This window comes from Nicotiana tomentosiformis, chromosome 7, assembly GCF_000390325.3.
Source record: "Nicotiana tomentosiformis chromosome 7, ASM39032v3, whole genome shotgun sequence".
NCBI classification, from domain to species: domain Eukaryota; kingdom Viridiplantae; phylum Streptophyta; class Magnoliopsida; order Solanales; family Solanaceae; genus Nicotiana; species Nicotiana tomentosiformis.
In genome coordinates this window covers 100156284-100182145 of record NC_090818.1, presented here as the reverse complement: position 1 = coordinate 100182145, position 25862 = coordinate 100156284, and the positions used below count along the sequence as shown (strand labels likewise).

Below are 25862 nucleotides of genomic sequence, written 5' to 3'. Positions count from 1 at the left end.
AATTTGAGTGTTGAATCCAAAGCAATCAAAACGGTTAAATGCTATAGTAATGCTGATGTGCGAATGTGTGGTTAAGATGTCGCTTAGCAACTGGAAAGTCACTCCTCTTTTAGCCATGGTAGCTTATTTTGTCTTCTTTTCTTCTTCTTTTTGTATTATCGGACCCTGCTATCCTTTATTCAATAAAAAACAGTCAGTCATTTTGTGTCCATTTTTTTGCATAGTTCTTTTTATGTTAGTTCTAGTGACAGGACATGCATGCAGAATTTTTGGTCAGATCTTTGAAAACTGATTTAGTCTTGAATTGGATAACTGAGAAAGAGACTTTTGAAGATGAACAGAGACATGAAACATTTGAAAAATAAGCATGAACCAAGTTTATATGGAACAAAAGCAGTCATGCTCGTAATAGTTAAGGATCTCTACCTTTTGAATTATTGAGGAGATCAGGCTTAAGGGCAATCAGATGGGTTGAAGTTTGTTTAGCACTAAGAGATAGAAAGTATTTTTCAAAAGAAGATGTATCCCAGTCAGTTTGATATGGATTATTTTATTGGCAAAATGCATCTTCTACATCAAGACAAAATCGAAGAAAAGTCACCCAAATTGACAAGGGTCATTCACTGCGAGGAAAGTATTGCTCATACAACTTTACACTGAAAAAGACCAGAAAGCAACATGTCCATTAATGTCGTGATTGTGAAGGGCTAACATGATTGACATTCTCGAGGTTGGAAGGCCCTTTTTCTGCTATCCAAACACTTTATACCCTTCATTACCCCTTTCGAGCCTGTGTTATTTTCTTTGACCACCCCCTTTTGGAATCAAGTTTAGAGTCAAAAGTCTTAAAAAAAAAAAACAAAAAAAAAGAGAAAAAATGAAAAAAAAGTCCATGTCCTAAGAGTACAAACTGGGGCGACTCTTAGAAAGTTCAAGTGAAAAAAAAAGAATAAGAAAAGAACAGTCAATGTCCATGCCCCCAGAAAATAAAAGCTGGGGCAACTTGTTTTAAAAAAAAAAGAAAAAAAAGAGAAGAAATAAGGAAAAAAAGAAAGAAAGATGAAAATAATAATAATATTAGGTCAGATGTTTGAACTACGTTAGACCTGATTCCTTTAAAAAGGATACGTATGAAGCCTTACACGGTTCGGTCCAACCAAATAAGAATTCAAAAAAAAAAAATCCAAAAATCCCCAGTATGAGAAACTGGGACAAAGATTTCATTCCACTTTTGAAAGAGTTGATTCCAAGAGTTGTAAATCTACAACCCTTTCATTTTGAGTGTACTTTGAGCCTTATGTCGTCCTTTCTTTCCAACCTTATCCAAAAACCTTCCGAATAAAGACCTCCCAATATGCCTTCAAGAATGCCAAGAGAAGCATGCAATGGGCAACAGTTGTCACGTAACATAGAACACTGTCAGTTGCTCACATTAGAAAGCAAAAGAAAAAAATAAGAGTCTTACTAGTGAAAACCCTCACGGGGACTGTAAGACGACGGTGAGCTGAGATGAATAAATGAGAGAGACTTGGTGGTGAAAACCCCTCGGGGCACCATTAGTCGATAGTGAGTCGTGAAACTGATGCAAAGGATTGGCACGAACAAGCCCGACTTCAAAGTCATAAGAATGGTAAAAGGGAAGATTTGGTTAGTTTGATAGGCCAGACCGTTAAGTCCAAAATGCATGTCATGATCATTAAGGCTAGTTACCGCAAAATAAAAAGAAAAAAAAGAAAAAGTGAAAAAAAATCTTCCTTTTGTCCTTTCGTCAGGGGCATTTGTTGTTAATACTTGTTTATTTGCATCATTGTGTCCTTCACTCTGAGTCAGTTCTTGTCAAAACAAGCAAACCTCAAGGTTAATCAGAGATTCTCTGTAGTACCGAACATTGACTATGAAGTATGCACATCATACAAAAGGCTCTTACCAGTTGTGATTCTCTCTGACAGACAAATTGCTCCAAAAGCAAAGCCATTCAAGATATCAGAAAAGGTTATCCAAGAAAAGAAATCTCTTTTTTGAGATAAGGCTGACTGAGCCACAAATACAAATGGTACTTGGTGTGAAACAATCAGGGTTGATGAAGAGCAAAAAGTCTATTGAAACTGACTCGAGTTGATTGAGCAAAAGCCAAGCTGCCCAAGACTCAAGGCCACAAACCGACAATCACTTTTAAAACTGACAAAATTTTCTTTGTTTTAAACAGGAACAAAGCAGTGCAAGGAAGTTGATTCAAAAACAAAAAAGAAAGAGAAGAAAAGAAAGAAAAAGAAAAGAAGAAGAGAAAAGCCGACAAAGGGAAGTTTCTCAAATCTTTGCTTTTATTTGTCTTGCTAGTGTGCATAAAATATTGCCATTGCTCTTCACATTTTTCCTCCTAGGATAAAAAGTCCTAGTCTGATGAATTTTTCACCTAAGATAGAAAACCTAGTCTGATGAATTTTCTCCTAGGATCAAAATCTTAGTCTGATGAATCTTTCTCCTAAGATAAGAAAACCTAGTCTGATGAATTTTCTCCTAGGATAGAAATCTTAGTTTGATGAATCTTTCTCCTAAGATAACAAAAAAAAGGACCTAGTCTGATGAACTTTCTCCTATGATCAAAATCTTTGTCTGATGAATTATTCTTCTAAGATAAAAAAAACCTAGTCTGATGAATTTTCTTCAGGATCGAAATCTTAGTCTGATGAATCTTTCTCCTAAGATAAGAAGCCCTAGTATGATGAATCTTTCTCCTAGGATCGAAATCTTAGTCTGATGAATCTTTCTCCTAAGATAGAAGACCTAGTCTGATGAACTTTCTCCTAGGATCGAAATCTTAGTCTGATGAATCTTTCTCCTAAGATAACAAAAAAAAGGGATCTAGTCCGATGCATTTTCTCCTAGGATACAAAGTTTTAGTCTAATGAATTTTCTCCTGGGATCGAAGTCTTAGTCTGATAAATTTTTCTCCTAAGATAAGAAAACCTAGTCTAATGAATTTTATCCTAGGATAATAATATATATAAAAAAAGGGAAGTCTGGATTTTCTTTTTTTAAAAAACAAAGGTCAATTTTTAGTTTTCTTAAGTTATTAATCTTTATATATCTTGAAATCAGGGGTCCCGCCTGGAGAATAGGGTCAGTTTTTTGTTTAGTCAAGCTTAATTTATAGTTTTTCGCAAGCTCAATCTCAAATCTAGGAGACGCACTTCCTAGTCTGGGTCTTTCAGGATATACTTTTAGGAGACACACTTCCTAATTTGGTTCATTCAAGTTTCACCCCTAGGAGATGCATTTCCTAGTCTGGGTCATTTAGGTTTTTTAGTAGACGTATTTGCTAGTCAAAATTTTCTTGGTTTTACTCACAAGAGACGTACATCCTAGTCGGGTCTTCAATTTTACTCTCACAATTACATCCTTCATCAATAGCATAGGTGATTTATAGTTCTGCTAATAACTCACAAATCTTCCTAGTGTAAACTGAGGCAGAAAGAGTTTCTTTTGTCGTTTCCATTTTGTTGTAGTGGCAGGCACCCACCTGAAAAATGAGAGAATTTATTTTAAGTTCAAGTCATTGGCAGGCGCCCACCTGGAGAATGAGAGAATTTATTTCAAGTTCAAGGCATTAGCAGGCGCCCACCTGGAGAATGAGGGAATTCATTTCAGTTTTAAATCGGTAGGCACCCACCTGGAGAATGAGGGAATTTATTTCAAGTTCAAGTCATTGGCAGGCGCCCACTGGAGAATGAGGGAATTCATTTCAGTTTTAAGTCAGCAGGTGCCCACTTGGAGAACGAGGGAATTCATTTTAAGTTTTAAGTCATCAGGCGCCCACCTGGAGAATGAGGGAGTTCATTTCAAGTTTTAAGTCATCAGGCGCCCACCTGGAGAATGAGGGAATTCATTTCAAGTTTTAAGTCATCAGGCGCCCACCTGGAGAGCGAGGGAATTTATTTCAAGTTTTAATTCATCAGGCGCCCACCTGGAGAACGAGGGAATTTATTTTAAGTTTTAAGTCATCAGGCGCCCGCCTGGAGAACGAGGGAATTTATTTCAAGTTTTAAGTCATCAGGCGCCCACCTGGGGAACGAGAGAATTTATTTCAAGTTTTAAGTCAGCAGGCGCCCACCTAGAGAATGAGGGAATTTATTTCAAGTTTTAAGTTATCAGGCGCCCCACTTGGGAATTTATTTCAAGTTACAAGCCATCATCAGGTACCCACCTGGAGAACGAGGGAAGACATTTCAGAATTCATTTTAGAGTCATTTTAAGTTTCAAGTCAGTAGCAGGCACTCACCTGAAAAATGAGGGAATTCATTTCAAGTTCAAGTCAGAGATAATAGGATCCCTCCTGAAGAATAGGGGCAACCTCCAGTCTTGTTGTCAATTCAAGTTAGAAGTAGAAGAAGCTCGCCTCAAGAATGAGAGTCGACAGGGTTTGAGATGACCAAAAGAAGAAGTCTCAATCCAGAGAAAAAAAAAGAAAAGAAAAAAGAGAAGTGAATCCAAAATGCAGAAGCAGATGAAATATGTGAACTGCTCAAGACATGGCTGAAGTCACGAGCACTGCATGTCCGGTCTTGATCCGAAAAAGCTGTGGAAGAATGAATCAACACCTGCAGCTAGCAAGCATCAAGGTTTAAATCAAAATTCTGCGTGAAGAACCATTCAAGACTCAAGATCAAGCTTCAGAAGACTTATAGATAGGAATCTTGTAACTCATAGCTGGCAGGCATAGTTAGTTTTTTCCGTTTTTGATTTTGATGTAATAATAGGACCGCGGGCTGGAACCTCGACGGAACGGTACCTCACTCGACTCTCTCATCCTCTCCACACACTCCATCATTCTCCTTGAACTACATGCGACCTGATTCCCTTATAACCTGGGATATGTAGGTTGTCCAAAATCAGGACTCAGTTGCACCTTTTTCTTTTATTTTCTTCCTGTTTTGAATAACGATATGGTCAAAAACTTAGTCACACGACTCACTTTGTCTTTGCTTGAAAACTGTTCATGTTTCCAAGCAAAGAGAGGCAGTTGTGAGCACCTAAATTTTGACCATATTTGAATTTTCACTCACTTTTTAGTATTTAAATAGTTTTTAAGTTTAATCTTAATATTTTAGTTTTATTTTACCTTTTTATAGTTTTATTTTAGATAAATTGAAAATCAACAAAAAGGTTTCACAATGATAGAGTATACAATTTTGTTCTAATTGGCAAAAGAAAAGAAAACACACAAAAATATATTTTCCTCTTATTTTTAGTATGTTAGTAATTTTGGAATTGCTTTTTAATAGTTCCTAGACTGGAAGTAGCTAGTTAATATTTAATTTTTCTATCTCAATTTAGTAGGCATAATATTTTAATTTTTTTTTGTTATCTTTTACAAGAAAAAAAAAAAACAAGAATAAAGAACCAATCAAATTGTGCCAACTCTTTTGTATTCTTGTTGAGTTTTTGTCTTTTAGTCAAAAGATTCCTCCCTATCCCAAAATAACTAACTCATATGGCATATTCTCTCCCCCTCACGTGATTTTTCTCACAGAGTAATCACATGCACCTTATTTTGGATCTTTTATCCATTCATACATTTTTCATGATATGAATTTCTTTGTCTCCAAGACTTTGCCCACACACATTATATATACAGACCTAAAGCTAACCATAGGGGAAAAAAAGGAAAAAAAATGGGAGAGGCAAAAACCAAAAGAAAGGGAACGAAAGAAGCATGGGAGGAGATCAGATAGAAAAATGTAGGGGACGTGAGAAAATCGATAGCGGCGCAACAGAAGCAAGCTTTCCATCCCCTTCTACGATTTTGCAACTAAATTCATATCCAAACCGCAACCTTTCATCCTCACCAATCATTAACCATGTTTCCCCCTTCTCAATCCAATTTCTCCATGAGGCTCTAGTTCAAAAAGAAATAAATCACCTCTCTTTTCTTTTCCATACGAAACAGAGGTTCTATTTCTGTGGTCTGATTTTCGAAGGATTGCGATCTTCGAGGTCGCCGATCGAGGTCTCTGGTCACAGGTTCATCTGCTCGTTTAAGGATTTGTTCAGTATTTTTTCATTAATACAATCTTTCAAAGAGTGTGCAACAGTAAAGGTGCACCTTTCAAACCTTCATCTTATTTCATCTCATTATTCTGGTTTGCTGAAGGATTTTGAATGATTTTGGTATTTTGTTATGTTGGTTTGTTTGCATTTGCTGTCTTAGTTTTATTATTTGGTTAAATGTCTTAATTCGTGACAGTGAATAGGATGAATTGATATTTCAATGCAACTTTGACTTATATCACTGAAAGCTTCGTGACTTATCCGGTAAATAAAATGGCGAAGGAAAAGACTTGAGTTGAAATTGATTTAGGCATTTGGTGCGCCACAGGGATATAGTATGCTGTTGTTTTTAGTTTAGCCTTCACGTCTAGTTGGTACTTAAGTCACTATTATCTTGAACTTGCTTGATAATTTTTTTATTGTTTAACTTGAGCTACTGTGTTGGTTAATTAGGGAAAGAATTTGGGTTTAAGTTGGTTTTAATTATAAATGGTTTGTTGTGGAAATCTTGCCTGAAATTAGAAGCACACAGTGAGTTAGGCTCAGGTTGATAAAATTGGAAAAGGGTTTGGTCGAGGAAGTTTATTTGACGTTAGAAAAGAAATTGGGCTTGAGAGCATTTCCTATTATTTTACTTATGTTTTTTTGTCTAATTGTGTTGTTAGAATGTATGTTTTACTTAAAATTATACTTTTCCAACAATGTCATATCCATAATTCATGACCTCACAATAATCTCAAGCTTAGGTAATTAAACAACTTATAAACCATCGCTAGTTGCTTTAGGCGCGATTAATAATAAATTATCGTGACTATGGGTACGGTTCTCGTGGCATAGTCACGATACGTAAATTCCAATTCGGGTGTGCATTTCATGTGACCCGACCATAACTTTAAATAATAATAAAAATAAACATGTTGTAAATAGCGGGTGCATTTCATGTGACGCGATTCGCAATGTGTTAAAAAACAACAAGTGTGCGACATCGCAACTTGTTCAAACAGATTCCATAAATAATTAAAAGCGGTTTAAAAGGTTAAAAATACATAATAGGTTTTAAACATGTAATAAATCAGATAATTAGGCCAATTATTAATAGTTGAGCGACCGTGCTAAAACCACGAAACTCGGGAGTGCCTCACACATTCTCCCAGGTTAACAGAATTTCTTAACCGGTCTTTTGGTTTCGTAGACTTTAAAACAGAGTAAACATTTCCTCGATTTGGGATTTAAAATAAACCGGTGACTTGGGATACCATAAATTATTCCAAGTGGCGACTCTGATTGATAAAATAATCTCATTTCGAATAATGTCACTTTAATTGAAAAAACTCTCCTATCCCCTCGGAAAAAAGTGGTGTGACAACAACATCTTACTTCAGGATGAGAGACAAAGACAAGTGTCCTCACTATCCCATTTCCGTACTGATTCTACTTCTTTCAATGCATATCTCACTAACAAGTTCTCAGGGACTCCTGCCCCTCCCAAACAGTTCACTCAAAGAATCAACTTTGAATACAACAAGTCAAATATAATGTGTAGGTATTGTAAGAATCCTGGACATTTAGTTGACAAATGTTATAAGCTCCATGGGTTCCCACTAGGCTTCAAGTTTACCAAGGGTAAAAGGACTGCTGCAAATGTTGAGGTGCATGGTCATCAAAATTCTGCTGGTCTTCAGAATTCTGTTGAGGTTTCTCACTCTCCAGCTGAATGGTCTTCTGATTCAGAGTCTTTGATCCTTGGGTTAACCAAGGATCAATATTCACAACTTATGATGTTACTTCAGCATACACAAATTTCAGAATCACAACCCCAGTCCAGCCTCATGGCATCTGCTAACTTTGCTGGTATTCTCTCTTCACCCAGTTGTGTGAAAAATGTATCTTATGATACTTGCATGTTAACTAAATGAATGAATGCATTTGGATTATAGACTCTAGGTCCACTGACCATATGACATCCAATAAGACCTTATCTTTGACATTAAACCCTTAATCATACCATACTTAGTCACCTTGCCAAATGGTTATAAGGTCAAGGTAACTTGTACTGGTTCCATTCAATTTCTCTCTCACATTGCATCATGTCTTCTACATTCCTAGCTTTCATTACAACCTTATCTCTATATCCAAACTTATTTGCCAGTTGGATTCTATTGTCCTATTTACTAAGTTTTCCTGTTTGATATAGACCCCTTCACTGAAGAGGCCATTGGAAATTGGTAAATTGGATGATGGACTTTACAGGCTTATGCAGTCTTCTCCTTCTTTTCAATCCCATGCAACAACATGTCAATCTACTTCTATGAATGCTCCTTTACTTTCTGAAAATGTTCCCTGTAAATACCATTCTCCATTAGTTATTGATTCTATTTCTTGTTCTCATTGTACATATCATTCTGAATTGAATAAAATGGAGTTATTATGGCATAATAGGGTGGGGCATATACCTTTTGTTAGAATGAGAGAAATTCCTCATATACCTTGTAAATTCTCTACTAAACAGCCTTTCACCTGTACTGTTTGTCCATTAGCAAGGCAACCTAGGCTACCTTTTCGTGATAGCTCTATCAAAACTACAAATGCTTTCCAACTTATACATGTGGATACTTGGGGTCCTTATGGAAGCCCTACACATAATGGGTGTAAATATTTCCTAACCATAGTTGATGATTTCACTGGAGCTACTTGGACTCACCTTATGGGGTCCAAGAGCAATGTTTTTCCTCTTATCAAAGCTTTCATTGCCATGATCAAAACATAATTCAAGTCTGTTGTACAAACTGTTAGAAGTGATAATGCTTTTGAGCTTGGGACTAGTAATTGTGGCAGTAATTTCTTTGCTGAAAATGGAATAGTTCACCAAACTTCTTGTCCTTATATATCACAACAAAATGGTATGGTTGAAAGAAAGCATAGATACCTTTTAGAAACCTCAAGAGCCCTACTCTTTCATTCTCACTTACTTATTAGATTCTGGGGAGATTGTGTGCTTACTGCTATATACCTTACAAACAGATTCCCTTCTAAGTTTCTTAACAACAAAACACCTTTTGAACTACTTTTTGGGCAACCTCCTTCTTATAACCATATTAAAACCTTTGGTTGTCTCTCTTTTGCCACAGTTCCCAAATGCCATAGGGATAAGTTTCAGCCTAGAGCTGACCCTTGTGTTTTTTTGGGATATCCATTAGCTAAGAAGGGCTACAAACTGTACAATTTGAAAATTAAGCTTACCTTAATATCCAGGGATGTAGTCTTCCATGAAACTATTTTTTCCTTTGCTCCCTCTTTCAATCTCCCCAATGCTTCTCCATCTCCTTCTCCTCCCAATCCTGCTGCTAGTTGGAGTTTCCCAAATGACAATTCTTTACATGATCCTCCTCCAGCTCCTATGCCTTCACCTTCTACTTCTCTTTCACCATCTCATCCTTCTCAACAATCTCCCTCTTCTTCACCCACTCCACTTGCTCCTAGGAGGTCCAGTAGGACTAATGTTCCTCCTGCTCATCTACAACAATATGTTTGTAACCTTCCTCCATCCCTGTCTGGCCCCAGTTCTTCTTCTGCTTGTCTTCATAATTTAGTTAACACTACTGAGATTGAGTCTGCCTCATATCGGCAGGTAGCCTCCATTCCTGCATGGCAGGAGGCCACAAGGAAGGAATTTGAGGCCTTAGAAGCCAATCATACTTGGTCCATTATTCAGTTGCCACCTGGTAAGAAACCCATTGGTTGCAAATGAGTTTATAAGATCAAGTATTGGGCTGATGGGACTGTGGAAAGATATAAGTCTTGGTTGGTTGTTAGGGGTGACACCCAAGTTGAGGGTGTGGACTTCAATGAAACCTTCTCCCCTGTTGTCAAGTTTTCCACTGTTAAGTGCCTTGTTGTTGTGGCTGTCAAGAAAAACTGGCCTCTATTTCAACTTGATGTCAACAATGCTTTTTTGCATGGTGACTGAGATGAAGAGGTCTACATGAGGCTGCCACCTGGGTTGTCAGCCACTCCTTCATCTGGCTTTGCTTCATCTTCTTCTCCTTTGGTTTGCTATCTTCAAAAGTCTTCATATGATTTGAGACAGACTTCAAGGTAGTGGTATGCCAAGCTGTCTCAAGCTTTATGCTCTAGGGGAAACTCTTCTTCTCTCAATGACTACTCTCTCTTCTCCAGAAAATCTGGTACTTCCACTGCCTTGTTGGCTGTATATGTTGATGATATTATTCTTACTGGTAATGACTTGGCTGAAATTACTGCATTAAAGAGCTTTCTAGATAATGAGTTTAAGATCAAAGACTTGGGAGTTCTCAATTACTTTCTTGGGATTAAAGTTGCATACATTTCTGGTGGGTTGTTACTCCACCAGTGAAAATTTATTAAGGACCTTCTCAAAGAGTACCATTGTGAGACTGTTACCTCTGTTACTTGTCCTCTTGACCTGATTGTCAAGCTCAAGGCAGACACGAGGGATCCTCTTCCTTCTCCTAAATCCTATAGAAGTCTGGTGGGTAAGCTCAACTTTCTCACCCACACCATACCAGACTTGGCTTTTGCTGCACAACATCTTCAGAAGCCTACCTCCTCTCATATGCATGCGATCTTCTGAAGTTGGGGTATTCATAAGCAACTCCCCTGATCTTTCACTTTTCTGCTTATTGTGATAGTACTGGGTTCTGCATTCTCTTAGGGGGCTCATTTATTGGTTGGAAGGCTAAGAAGCAACCTGTGTCTCTTTCTTCTACTGAGGCCGAGTATAGAGCAATTAGTAAAGTTGTAGCTGAGTTAATTCGACTGGTTAGGTTGGTCTCTGAGTTTGGTATTTCTGTTCCTGCTGCTGTCCCTGTTTTCTGTGATAATCAAGCAGCCATTCACATTGCCAAGAACCCTGTCTTTCATGAGAGGACCAAACATATTGAGATGGACTGCCATTTCGGACAAAGCTTCATGAGGGGTTGATTGCTTTGAATCATGTTCCTACTACTTCTCAACTTGCTGATGTCTTTATTAAGCCCTTGACAGGCCTTGTTCATCATTCTCTCATGCTCAAGCTGGGGATTCAGTCATCCTCCACCTTGAAGGGGGGGTGTTGGAGTTAAATAAGCTGGCCCAATATGATGCTAATAAGCCCACTTGATGTATTTATTTGTATCAGCCCACTTGTAATAGTGAGGCTCATTTTTTTTTTTGTATTAGTAGGATTAGTCCGGTTCTGTATATACAAACGATTCTTGGATCCTTCTAGACAGAGAAAAAATATTTCCTTATTTTGGCAGAGTTAAAATAAAAATCTCTCTTTCTCCTTCATTTTCTACTCTCTCTCGATACTCTTCAAGCCCTAGCATAAAATCTCAATCAATCCATGGAAATCAATGCTTTCACATGGTTTCAGAGCAGAGATTTCGTTCCTGCTCCTCACTAACTTCCTCCCGATGTTACCCCGCCAATTTTCATTCGAAAATTCGTACTCGTTGAGAAGTTTGGGGTTTTCTAATTTTGCTAAGTTTTCTTCTATAATCGTTACTTCGACGGCTTTATTCTATCGGAGTTTCATCGGATTGACGCGGAGATCAGCCGGTTGCTTCAATGTTTTCTCTATCCGACAGTTAGGGTTTGCTTCGTTCATGTTCGAGGCTGTTACCGTCTTTCGGTCACAAAGACGGCGGGTATTCTCGTTATCTAGCTCATTTTTGTTGCTGTTGTTAGATATTTAGTGTTTGTAGAGTCAAACAATTAGGGTTTGTTGTTGGATATTTGGTGTTGCATGTGTTGTGGTTGATTCTTATATGATTTTTCGACTGACTATTTGAACTCAAAATGGTGAATGTCGTTGATGAGTCTACATCTGCTAATTCCTCTGTTAGTTTCATCCCTAACCCTTCGAGTCCACTTTTTCTCCTGTCTTCTGATGTTCTGGGAGTTTCTCTGGTCAGTACTCCTTTTTCTGGAACTGGATTTGGGGGATGGAGACGAAATATGATTGTTTCTCTCTCTGTTAGGAATAAGATAGGTTTCATTGATGGAACAATTATTAAACCTTCTGAAAATTTCCCTCAATTTAGGCAATGGGATATGTGTAATAACATGGTCATCTCTTGGCTGACCAACTCCCTTACACCAGACATAGCTGAGAGTGTTCAGTATTCTGACACTACCCAAAGTATTTGGACTCAACTTAACAAAATGTATAGTACTGTTAATGGAACCAAGGTTTTTGAGATAAAATAAGAGTTAGCATCCACCAGTCAGGGGTATTTAGACATAGAATCTTACTTCAATAAACTAAAGAAATTGTGGGATGAATTGGGTTTCATGCGTGCCTCTCGTGGTAGCTCTTGCACGTGTGCTGCTAAATCTAAGCTTCAAATGGAGGATGATGAGAACAAGTTGCATCAGTTCCTCATGGGCTTAATGAGACTTATGTTGGAGTTAGGAGTAATCTGCTCATGATGCAACCTCCTCCATCTCTAGACACTGTCTCCAATGTGAGCACCTAATGTTTGACCATATTTGAATTTTTACTCACTTTTTAGTATTTAAATAGTTTTAAGTTTAATCTTAATATTTTAGTTTTATTTCACCCTTTTATAAGTTTATTTTAGATAAATGAAAATCAACAAAAAAGTTTCACAATGATAGAGTATACAATTTTGTTCTAATTGGCAAAAGAAAAGAAAACACACAAAAAAATGTTTTCCTCTTATTTTTAGTATGTTAGTAATTTTGGAATTGCTTTTTAATAGTTCCTAGACTGGAAGTAGCTAGTTAATATTTAATTTTGCTGTCTCAATTTTGTAGGAATAATATTTTAAAATTTTATTTTTTTTGTTATCCTTTACAAGAAAATCAAAAAGAAAGAATAAAGAATCAATCAATTGTGCCAACTCTTTTGTTTTCTTGTTGAGTTTTTGTTTTTTAGTCAAGATTTCTCCCTATCCCAAAATAACTAACTCATAAGGCATATTCTCTCCCCCTCACATGATTTTTCTCACAGAGTAATCACATGCACCTTATTTTGGATCTTTTATCTATTCACACATTTTTCATGATCTGAATTTCTTTCTCTCCAAGACTTTGCCCACACACATTATATATACAGACCTAAAGCTAACCATAGGAAAAAAAAAAAGAAAAAAACTGGGGGAGGCAAAAACCAAAAGAAAGGGAACGAAAGAAGTCTGGGAGGGGATTAGATAGAAAAATGGAGGGGACGTGAGAAAATCGATAGCGGCGCAGCATAAGCAAGCTTTCCATCCCCTTCTCTGATTTTGCAACTAAATTCATATCCAAACCGCAACCTTTCATCCTCACCAATCATTAACCACGTTTCCCCCTTCTCAATCCAATTTCTCCATGAGGCTCTAGTTCAAAAAGAAATAAATCATCTCTCTTTTATTTTCCATACGAAACAGAGGTTCTATTTCTGTGGTCTGATTTTTGAAGGATTGCGAGCTTCGAGGTCGCCGATCGAGGTCTTCGATCGCAGGTTCATCTGCTCGTTTAAGGATTTGTTCGGTGTTTTTTCATTAATACAGTCTTTTAAAGAGTGTGCAACAGTAAAGGTGCACTTTTCAAGCCTTCATCTTATTTCATCTCATTATTCTAGTTTGGTGAAGGATTTTGATTGATTTGGTATTTTGTTATGTTGGTTTTTTTGCATTTGCTGTCTTAGTTTCATTATTTGGTTAAATGTCTTAATTCGTGACAGTGAATATGATGAATTGATATTTCAATGCAACTTTGACTTATATCACTAAAAGCTTCGTGACTTATCCGGTAAATGAAATGGCGAAGGAAACGACTTGAGTTGAAATTGATTTAGGTATTTGGTGCGCCGCAGGGATATATTATGCTGTTAATTTTAGTTTAGCCTTCATGTCTAGTTGGTACTTAAGTCACTATTATCTTGAACTTGCTTGATAATTTTTTTTTATTGTATAACTTGAGCAACTGTGTTGGTTAATTAGGGAAAGAATTTGGGTTTAAGTTGGTTTTAAATATAAATGGTTTGTTGTGGCAATCTTGCCTGAAATTAGAAGCACACAGTGAGTTAGGCTCAGGTTGATAAAATTGGAAAAGGGTTTGGTCGAGGAAGTTTATTTGAAGTTAGAAAAGAAATTAGGCTTGAGAGCATTTCCTATTATTTTGCTTATGTTTTTTTGTCTAATTGTGTCGTTAGAATGTATGTTTTACTTAAAATTACACTTTTCCAACAATGTCATATCCATAATTCATGACCTCACAATAATCTCAAGCTTAGGTAATTAAACAACTTATAAACCATCGCTAGTTGCTTTAGGCGCGATTAATAATAAATCATCGTGGCTGTGGTACGGTTCCTGTGGCATGGTCACGATACATAAATTTCAATTCGGGTGTGCATTTCATGTGATCCGATCATAACTTCAAATAATAATAAAACAAACATGTTGTAAACCGGATGCATTTCATGTGACGCAATTCGTAATGTGTTCAAAAACAACGAGTGTGCGACATCACAACTTGTTCAAATAGATTCCATAAATAATTAAAAGTGGTTTAAACGGTTAAAAATGCACAATAGGTTTTAAACATGTAATAAATCAGATAATTAGGTCAATTATTAATTGTTGTGCGGCTGTGCTAAAATCACGAAACTCGGGAGGGCCTCACACCTTCTCCCGGGTTAACAGAATTCCTTACCCGGTCTTCTGGTTTCGCAGACTTTAAAACAGAGTAAACATTTCCTCGATTTGGGATTTAAAATAAACTGGTGACTTGGGACACCATAAATTATTCCAAGTGGTGACTCTGATTGAATAAATAAACTCATTTCGAATAATGTCACTTTAATTGGAAAAATACTCCATCCCCTCGGGAAAAAAGATGTGTGACAGCTCTGGCGACTCTGCTGGGGAATGGACCCAGAATCTCTGGTTCAAGGTTCAGAATTCGAGCTTAGAATAACTGTTATATTCGATTTTCTTTATTATCTGATTCTTTACGTGTTTGAGCCTAATATGCTAAATTCCGTTTTTTACCGCTTTGATATTGCTTGAACTGTATATAAACTGTTACGAAACCCTTCTTCTCTCTGAGTCTTCTAAATCTTCTAGGAAGTGCACGCTGGCGTGACTTCTTTTCTGTTAGTGTCATACCCTAATTTAGAACGAGGATGTGGCGTGGTTACCGGTACGTTGCCCTCCCTCGGCTCGAGTTGTCCGCTCGGGTAAGCCAGGTCTAGAACAATACACCCAGGTTTAAAACTTAGAATAACATAACCTCATGCCGGATACCTAGTAGGTACTCTTGTTTGCATCACGTGCATTTGACTTTGGGGACTCAACACAGGGGTTGGGTCCTTCTAGGACAGGTGTACCCCAAATTAAAAGACCATCCTGATGCATCTTGCGTGCTACTTGTGTATTTGTTTGTTCAGCTTGCATGTTGACTGGCTTCTAGAATAGGAAAAGAAAATAAAAAAAATAGGAGAGCAAATTGACCCGGTTCCTGAAAATACCGGTATTTGAAAAAAAAAAGATCCTGAAACTCTGCCAAATTTTTAAAAGGTTTTCGCAAATGAGTCCAATTTTTCAAAAATGACATTTTCCCCGGTCCTGAAAAACTAAAACTACACGGGTCTGATTCTCACTGGATGTGAGATACGTAGGCAAACCTCATCGGTTTTGGCCCACAATTTAAAAAATAAGATCCAAAAATATTTTTCTTTACTTCCTTCTTTAGAAATTCTTTCTTTTAGATCCCGATTTTTAAAAAAAATACAAAAATATCTTCCTTTTAATATTTTCTCAAAATCCAAAAATATTTTTATTTTTCTTTCGAAAATTGAAAAGAAAATTCAAGATTCAAATTTTTTTTCTCTTTAGAAGTGTTTCTTTCATAAATTCAAAATAAAAGTCCAAAAATCCAAAGAGTATTTCCTTTCCTCTTTAGAAGTTTTTCTTTCGAAATTTCAGAAAATAATAAAGTCAAAATTCAAAAATAATATATATATTTTCTTTCTTCTTAGAAATATTTCTTTTCAAAAATTATCAAAAAACAAACAAACAAATCAAATTCCAAAAATAATTTCTTTCTTCTTTATAAGTCTTTCTTTTGGAAATTAAAAAAAAAAAATTAAAATCCAAAAAGAGTTAGTTTATTTACCTTATTTCTGATCCTCTCGAACTACACAAGATCCGATTCATGTTCCCACATGATACGTAGGCAACCTACATCAGGTTCTATCGAATGAAAAAAGAAAGAAAAAAAAGAAAGGAAAGAAACAAAAAAAAAAAAGAAAAGAGAGAAAAGGAAAAAAGAAAGAGAATGTTTATTCTAACATGCTTGTTGTTTTGAAATTAAAACTAGTTAAAGGTGGTCGGTTTGTTGGTTTGCAATGGCGAGTCTAGGATCCTTCGGAAATAAAAGCATCTTCTAAACCAATGGAACAAACACAATTGTTGTTGATCCAAGGTCACGGAAACGCAAATAGGCAAGTTGGCGGTGAAAAATAGAACAAATGGAGACAAATGTGGGGTTTACTTTACCAGATTTGAGCAATAGGACATGGCCTGCTCGAGATGATTGTAAAAATTTGAGTGTTGAATCCAAAGCAATCAAAACGGTTAAATGCTATAGTAATGCTGATGTGCGAATGTGTGGTTAAGATGTCGCTTAGCAACTGGAAAGTCACTCCTCTTTTAGCCATGGTAGCTTATTTTGTCTTCTTTTCTTCTTCTTTTTGTATTATCGGACCCTGCTATCCTTTATTCAATAAAAAACAGTCAGTCATTTTGTGTCCATTTTTTTGCATAGTTCTTTTTATGTTAGTTCTAGTGACAGGACATGCATGCAGAATTTTTGGTCAGATCTTTGAAAACTGATTTAGTCTTGAATTGGATAACTGAGAAAGAGACTTTTGAAGATGAACAGAGACATGAAACATTTGAAAAATAAGCATGAACCAAGTTTACATGGAACAAAAGCAGTCATGCTCGTAATAGTTAAGGATCTCTACCTTTTGAATTATTGAGGAGATCAGGCTTAAGGGCAATCAGATGGGTTGAAGTTTGTTTAGCACTAAGAGATAGAAAGTATTTTTCAAAAGAAGATGTATCCCAGTCAGTTTGATATGGATTATTTTATTGGCAAAATGCATCTTCTATATCAAGACAAAATCGAAGAAAAGTCACCCAAATTGACAAGGGTCATTCACTGCGAGGAAAGTATTGCTCATACAACTTTACACTGAAAAAGACCAGAAAGCAACATGTCCATTAATGTCGTGATTGTGAAGGGCTAACATGATTGACATTCTCGAGGTTGGAAGGCCCTTTTTCTGCTATCCAAACACTTTATACCCTTCATTACCCCTTTCGAGCCTGTGTTATTTTCTTTGACCACCCCCTTTTGGAATCAAGTTTAGAGTCAAAAGTCTTAAAAAAAAAAAACAAAAAAGAGAAAAAATGAAAAAAAAGTCCATGTCCTAAGAGTACAAATTGGGGCGACTCTTAGAAAGTTCAAGTGAAAAAAAAAGAATAAGAAAAGAACAGTCAATGTCCATGCCCCCAGAAAATAAAAGCTGGGGCAACTTGTTTTAAAAAAAAAAAGAAAAAAAAAGAGAAGAAATAAGGAAAAAAAGAAAGAAAGATGAAAATAATAATAATATTAGGTCAGATGTTTGAACTACGTTAGACCTGATTCCTTTAAAAAGGATACGTATGAAGCCTTACACGGTTCGGTCCAACCAAATAAGAATTCAAAAAAAAAAAATCCAAAAATCCCCAGTATGAGAAACTGGGACAAAGATTTCATTCCACTTTTGAAAGAGTTGATTCCAAGAGTTGTAAATCTACAACCCTTTCATTTTGAGTGTACTTTGAGCCTTATGTCGTCCTTTCTTTCCAACCTTATCCAAAAACCTTCCGAATAAAGACCTCCCAATATGCCTTCAAGAATGCCAAGAGAAGCATGCAATGGGCAACAGTTGTCACGTAACATAGAACACTGTCAGTTGCTCACATTAGAAAGCAAAAGAAAAAAATAAGAGTCTTACTAGTGAAAACCCTCACGGGGACTGTAAGACGACGGTGAGCTGAGATGAATAAATGAGAGAGACTTGGTGGTGAAAACCCCTCGGGGCACCATTAGTCGATAGTGAGTCGTGAAACTGATGCAAAGGATTGGCACGAACAAGCCCGACTTCAAAGTCATAAGAATGGTAAAAGGGAAGATTTGGTTAGTTTGATAGGCCAGACCGTTAAGTCCAAAATGCATGTCATGATCATTAAGGCTAGTTACCGCAAAATAAAAAGAAAAAAAAGAAAAAGTGAAAAAAAATCTTCCTTTTGTCCTTTCGTCAGGGGCATTTGTTGTTAATACTTGTTTATTTGCATCATTGTGTCCTTCACTCTGAGTCAGTTCTTGTCAAAACAAGCAAACCTCAAGGTTAATCAGAGATTCTCTGTAGTACCGAACATTGACTATGAAGTATGCACATCATACAAAAGGCTCTTACCAGTTGTGATTCTCTCTGACAGACAAATTGCTCCAAAAGCAAAGCCATTCAAGATATCAGAAAAGGTTATCCAAGAAAAGAAATCTCTTTTTTGAGATAAGGCTGACTGAGCCACAAATACAAATGGTACTTGGTGTGAAACAATCAGGGTTGATGAAGAGCAAAAAGTCTATTGAAACTGACTCGAGTTGATTGAGCAAAAGCCAAGCTGCCCAAGACTCAAGGCCACAAACCGACAATCACTTTTAAAACTGACAAAATTTTCTTTGTTTTAAACAGGAACAAAGCAGTGCAAGGAAGTTGATTCAAAAACAAAAAGAAAGAGAAGAAAAGAAAGAAAAAGAAAAGAAGAAGAGAAAAGCCGACAAAGGGAAGTTTCTCAAATCTTTGCTTTTATTTGTCTTGCTAGTGTGCATAAAATATTGTCATTGCTCTTCACATTTTTCCTCCTAGGATAAAAAGTCCTAGTCTGATGAATTTTTCACCTAAGATAGAAAACCTAGTCTGATGAATTTTCTCCTAGGATCAAAATCTTAGTCTGATGAATCTTTCTCCTAAGATAAGAAAACCTAGTCTGATGAATTTTCTCCTAGGATAGAAATCTTAGTTTGATGAATCTTTCTCCTAAGATAACAAAAAAAAGGACCTAGTCTGATGAACTTTCTCCTATGATCAAAATCTTTGTCTGATGAATTATTCTTCTAAGATAAAAAAAACCTAGTCTGATGAATTTTCTTCAGGATCGAAATCTTAGTCTGATGAATCTTTCTCCTAAGATAAGAAGCCCTAGTATGATGAATCTTTCTCCTAGGATCGAAATCTTAGTCTGATGAATCTTTCTCCTAAGATAGAAGACCTAGTCTGATGAACTTTCTCCTAGGATCGAAATCTTAGTCTGATGAATCTTTCTCCTAAGATAACAAAAAAAAGGGATCTAGTCCGATGCATTTTCTCCTAGGATACAAAGTTTTAGTCTAATGAATTTTCTCCTGGGATCGAAGTCTTAGTCTGATAAATTTTTCTCCTAAGATAAGAAAACCTAGTCTAATGAATTTTATCCTAGGATAATAATATATATAAAAAAAGGGAAGTCTGGATTTTCTTTTTTTAAAAAACAAAGGTCAATTTTTAGTTTTCTTAAGTTATTAATCTTTATATTTCTTGAAATCAGGGGTCCCGCCTGGAGAATAGGGTCAGTTTTTTGTTTAGTCAAGCTTAATTTATAGTTTTTCGCAAGCTCAATCTCAAATCTAGGAGACGCACTTCCTAGTCTGGGTCTTTCAGGATATACTTTTAGGAGACACACTTCCTAATTTGGTTCATTCAAGTTTCACCCCTAGGAGATGCATTTCCTAGTCTGGGTCATTTAGGTTTTTTAGTAGACGTATTTGCTAGTCGAAATTTTCTTGGTTTTACTCACAAGAGACGTACATCCTAGTCGGGTCTTCAATTTTACTCTCACAATTACATCCTTCATCAATAGCATAGGTGATTTATAGTTCTGCTAATAACTCACAAATCTTCCTAGTGTAAACTGAGGCAGAAAGAGTTTCTTTTGTCGTTTCCATTTTGTTGTAGTGGCAGGCACCCACCTGAAAAATGAGAGAATTTATTTTAAGTTCAAGTCATTGGCAGACGCCCACCTGGAGAATGAGAGAATTTATTTCAAGTTCAAGGCATTAGCAGGCGCCCACCTGGAGAATGAGGGAATTCATTTCATCGGTAGGCACCCACCTGGAGAATGAGGGAATTTATTTCAAGTTCAAGTCATTGGCAGGCGCCCACTGGAGAATGAGGGAATTCATTTCAGTTTTAAGTCAGCAGGTGCCCACTTGGAGAACGAGGGAATTCATTTTAAGTTTTAAGTCATCAGGCGCCCACCTGGAGAATGAGGGAGTTCATTTCAAGTTTTAAGTCATCAGGCGCCCACCTGGAGAATGAGGGAATTCATTTCAAGTTTTAAGTCATCAGGCGCCCACCTGGAGAGCGAGGGAATTTATTTTAAGTTTTAATTCATCAGGCGCCCACCTGGAGAACGAGGGAATTTATTTTAAGTTTTAAGTCATCAGGCGCCCGCCTGGAGAACGAGGAAATTTATTTCAAGTTTTAAGTCATCAGGCGCCCACCTGGGGAACGAGAGAATTTATTTCAAGTTTTAAGTTAGCAGGCGCCCACCTAGAGAATGAGGGAATTTATTTCAAGTTTTAAGTTATCAGGCGCCCCACCTGGGAATTTATTTCAAGTTACAAGCCATCATCAGGTACCCACCTGGAGAACGAGGGAAGACATTTCAGAATTCATTTTAGAGTCATTTTAAGTTTCAAGTCAGTAGCAGGCACTCACCTGAAAAATGAGGGAATTCATTTCAAGTTCAAGTCAGAGATAATAGGATCCCTCCTGAAGAATAGGGGCAACCTCCAGTCTTGTTGTCAATTCAAGTTAGAAGTAGAAGAAGCTCGCCTCAAGAATGAGAGTCGACAGGGTTTGAGATGACCAAAAGAAGAAGTCTCAATCCAGAGAAAAAAAAAGAAAAGAAAAAAGAGAAGTGAATCCAAAATGCAAAAGCAGATGAAATATGTGAACTGCTCAAGACATGGCTGAAGTCACGAGCACTGCATGTCCGGTCTTGATCCGAAAAAGCTGTGGAAGAATGAATCAACACCTGCAGCTAGCAAGCATCAAGGTTTAAATCAAAATTCTGCGTGAAGAACCATTCAAGACTCAAGATCAAGCTTCAGAAGACTTATAGATAGGAATCTTGTAACTCATAGCTAGCAGGCATAGTTAGTTTTTTCCGTTTTTGATTTTGATGTAATAATAGGACCGCGGGCTGGAACCTCGACGGAACGGTACCTCACTCGACTCTCTCATCCTCTCCACACACTCCATCATTCTCCTTGAACTACATGCGACCTGATTCCCTTATAACCTGGGATATGTAGGTTGTCCAAAATCAGGACTCAGTTGCACCTTTTTCTTTTATTTTCTTCCTGTTTTGAATAACGATATGGTCAAAAACTTAGTCACACGACTCACTTTGTCTTTGCTTGAAAACTGTTCATGTTTCCAAGCAAAGAGAGGCAGTTGTGAGCACCTAAATTTTGACCATATTTGAATTTTCACTCACTTTTTAGTATTTAAATAGTTTTTAAGTTTAATCTTAATATTTTAGTTTTATTTTACCTTTTTATAGTTTTATTTTAGATAAACTGAAAATCAACAAAAAGGTTTCACAATGATAGAGTATACAATTTTGTTCTAATTGGCAAAAGAAAAGAAAACACACAAAAATATATTTTCCTCTTATTTTTAGTATGTTAGTAATTTTGGAATTGCTTTTTAATAGTTCCTAGACTGGAAGTAGCTAGTTAATATTTAATTTTTCTATCTCAATTTAGTAGGCATAATATTTTAATTTTTTTTTGTTATCTTTTACAAGAAAAAAAAAAAACAAGAATAAAGAACCAATCAAATTGTGCCAACTCTTTTGTATTCTTGTTGAGTTTTTGTCTTTTAGTCAAAAGATTCCTCCCTATCCCAAAATAACTAACTCATATGGCATATTCTCTCCCCCTCACGTGATTTTTCTCACAGAGTAATCACATGCACCTTATTTTGGATCTTTTATCCATTCATACATTTTTCATGATATGAATTTCTTTGTCTCCAAGACTTTGCCCACACACATTATATATACAGACCTAAAGCTAACCATAGGGGAAAAAAAGGAAAAAAAATGGGAGAGGCAAAAACCAAAAGAAAGGGAACGAAAGAAGCATGGGAGGAGATCAGATAGAAAAATGTAGGGGACGTGAGAAAATCGATAGCGGCGCAACAGAAGCAAGCTTTCCATCCCCTTCTACGATTTTGCAACTAAATTCATATCCAAACCGCAACCTTTCATCCTCACCAATCATTAACCATGTTTCCCCCTTCTCAATCCAATTTCTCCATGAGGCTCTAGTTCAAAAAGAAATAAATCACCTCTCTTTTCTTTTCCATACGAAACAGAGGTTCTATTTCTGTGGTCTGATTTTCGAAGGATTGCGATCTTCGAGGTCGCCGATCGAGGTCTCCGGTCACAGGTTCATCTGCTCGTTTAAGGATTTGTTCAGTATTTTTTCATTAATACAATCTTTCAAAGAGTGTGCAACAGTAAAGGTGCACCTTTCAAACCTTCATCTTATTTCATCTCATTATTCTAGTTTGCTGAAGGATTTTGAATGATTTTGGTATTTTGTTATGTTGGTTTGTTTGCATTTGCTGTCTTAGTTTTATTATTTGGTTAAATGTCTTAATTCGTGACAGTGAATAGGATGAATTGATATTTCAATGCAACTTTGACTTATATCACTGAAAGCTTCGTGACTTATCCGGTAAATAAAATGGCGAAGGAAAAGACTTGAGTTGAAATTGATTTAGGCATTTGGTGCGCCACAGGGATATAGTATGCTGTTGTTTTTAGTTTAGCCTTCACGTCTAGTTGGTACTTAAGTCACTATTATCTTGAACTTGCTTGATAATTTTTTTATTGTTTAACTTGAGCTACTGTGTTGGTTAATTAGGGAAAGAATTTGGGTTTAAGTTGGTTTTAATTATAAATGGTTTGTTGTGGAAATCTTGCCTGAAATTAGAAGCACACAGTGAGTTAGGCTCAGGTTGATAAAATTGGAAAAGGGTTTGGTCGAGGAAGTTTATTTGACGTTAGAAAAGAAATTGGGCTTGAGAGCATTTCCTATTATTTTACTTATGTTTTTTTGTCTAATTGTGTTGTTAGAATGTATGTTTTACTTAAAATTATACTTTTCCAACAATGTCATATCCATAATTCATGACCTCACAATAATCTCAAGCTTAGGTAATTAAACAACTTATAAACCATCGCTAGTTGCTTTAGGCGCGATTAATAATAAATTATCGTGACTATGGGTACGGTTCTCGTGGCATAGTCACGATACGTAAATTCCAATTCGGGTGTGCATTTCATGTGACCCGACCATAACTTTAAATAATAATAAAAATAAACATGTTGTAAACAGCGGGTGCATTTCATGTGACGCGATTCGCAATGTGTTAAAAAACAATAAGTGTGCGACATCGCAACTTGTTCAAACAGATTCCATAAATAATTAAAAGCGGTTTAAAAGGTTAAAAATACATAATAGGTTTTAAACATGTAATAAATCAGATAATTAGGCCAATTATTAATAGTTGAGCGACCGTGCTAAAACCACGGAACTCGGGAGTGCCTCACACATTCTCCCAGGTTAACAGAATTCCTTAACCGGTCTTTTGGTTTCGTAGACTTTAAAACAGAGTAAACATTTCCTCGATTTGGGATTTAAAATAAACTGGTGACTTGGGATACCATAAATTATTCCAAGTGGCGACTCTGATTGATAAAATAATCTCATTTCGAATAATGTCACTTTAATTGAAAAAACTCTCCTATCCCCTCGGAAAAAAGTGGTGTGACAACAACATCTTACTTCAGGATGAGAGACAAAGACAAGTGTCCTCACTATCCCATTTCCGTACTGATTCTACTTCTTTCAATGCATATCTCACTAACAAGTTCTCAGGGACTCCTGCCCCTCCCAAACAGTTCACTCAAAGAGTCAACTTTGAATACAACAAGTCAAATATAATGTGTAGGTATTGTAAGAATCCTGGACATTTAGTTGACAAATGTTATAAGCTCCATGGGTTCCCACTAGGCTTCAAGTTTACCAAGGGTAAAAGGACTGCTGCAAATGTTGAGGTGCATGGTCATCAAAATTATGCTGGTCTTCAGAATTCTGTTGAGGTTTCTCACTCTCCAGCTGAATGGTCTTCTGATTCAGAGTCTTTGATCCTTGGGTTAACCAAGGATCAATATTCACAACTTATGATGTTACTTCAGCATACACAAATTTCAGAATCACAACCCCAGTCCAGCCTCATGGCATCTGCTAACTTTGCTGGTATTCTTTCTTCACCCAGTTGTGTGAAAAATGTATCTTATGATACTTGCATGTTAACTAAATGAATGAATGCATTTGGATTATAGACTCTAGGTCCACTGACCATATGACATCCAATAAGACCTTATCTTTGACATTAAACCCTTAATCATACCATACTTAGTCACCTTGCCAAATGGTTATAAGGTCAAGGTAACTTGTACTGGTTCCATTCAATTTCTCTCTTTCACATTGCATCATGTCTTCTACATTCCTAGCTTTCATTACAACCTTATCTCTATATCCAAACTTATTTGCCAGTTGGATTCTATTGTCCTATTTACTAAGTTTTCCTGTTTGATATAGACCCCTTCACTGAAGAGGCCATTGGAAATTGGTAAATTGGATGATGGACTTTACAGGCTTATGCAGTCTTCTCCTTCTTTTCAATCCCATGCAACAACATGTCAATCTACTTCTATGAATGCTCCTTTACTTTCTGAAAATGTTCCCTGTAAATACCATTCTCCATTAGTTATTGATTCTATTTCTTGTTCTCATTGTACATATCATTCTGAATTGAATAAAATGGAGTTATTATGGCATAATAGGGTGGGGCATATACCTTTTGTTAGAATGAGAGAAATTCCTCATATACCTTGTAAATTCTCTACTAAACAGCCTTTCACCTGTACTGTTTGTCCATTAGCAAGGCAACCTAGGCTACCTTTTCGTGATAGCTCTATCAAAACTACAAATGCTTTCCAACTTATACATGTGGATACTTGGGGTCCTTATGGAAGCCCTACACATAATGGGTGTAAATATTTCCTAACCATAGTTGATGATTTCACTGGAGCTACTTGGACTCACCTTATGGGGTCCAAGAGCAATGTTTTTCCTCTTATCAAAGCTTTCATTGCCATGATCAAAACATAATTCAAGTCTGTTGTACAAACTGTTAGAAGTGATAATGCTTTTGAGCTTGGGACTAGTAATTGTGGCAGTAATTTCTTTGCTGAAAATGGAATAGTTCACCAAACTTCTTGTCCTTATATATCACAACAAAATGGTATGGTTGAAAGAAAGCATAGATACCTTTTAGAAACCTCAAGAGCCCTACTCTTTCATTCTCACTCACTTATTAGATTCTGGGGAGATTGTGTGCTTACTGCTATATACCTTACAAACAGATTCCCTTCTAAGTTTCTTAACAACAAAACACCTTTTGAACTACTTTTTGGGCAACCTCCTTCTTATAACCATATTAAAACCTTTGGTTGTCTCTCTTTTGCCACAGTTCCCAAATGCCATAGGGATAAGTTTCAGCCTAGAGCTGACCCTTGTGTTTTTTTGGGATATCCATTAGCTAA

General features: G+C 36.6%; 2 long non-coding RNA genes across 2 annotated transcripts; one reads left to right on the top strand and one right to left on the bottom strand.

Moving 5' to 3' along the window:
• Positions 1-3106: 3106 nt before the first annotated feature.
• On the top strand, positions 3107-8484 carry LOC108945689 (uncharacterized). Its single transcript, XR_011409884.1, has 2 exons — positions 3107-7899; positions 8243-8484. It is a non-coding gene; the product is annotated as an uncharacterized lncRNA (long non-coding RNA).
• An 11160-nt stretch (positions 8485-19644) lies between these two features.
• Positions 19645-20000, bottom strand: LOC138896543 (uncharacterized). The gene is made up of 2 exons (XR_011409885.1): positions 19968-20000; positions 19645-19797 (listed from the first exon to the last, which is right to left on the bottom strand). It is a non-coding gene; the product is annotated as an uncharacterized lncRNA (long non-coding RNA).
• Positions 20001-25862: the final 5862 nt, after the last annotated feature.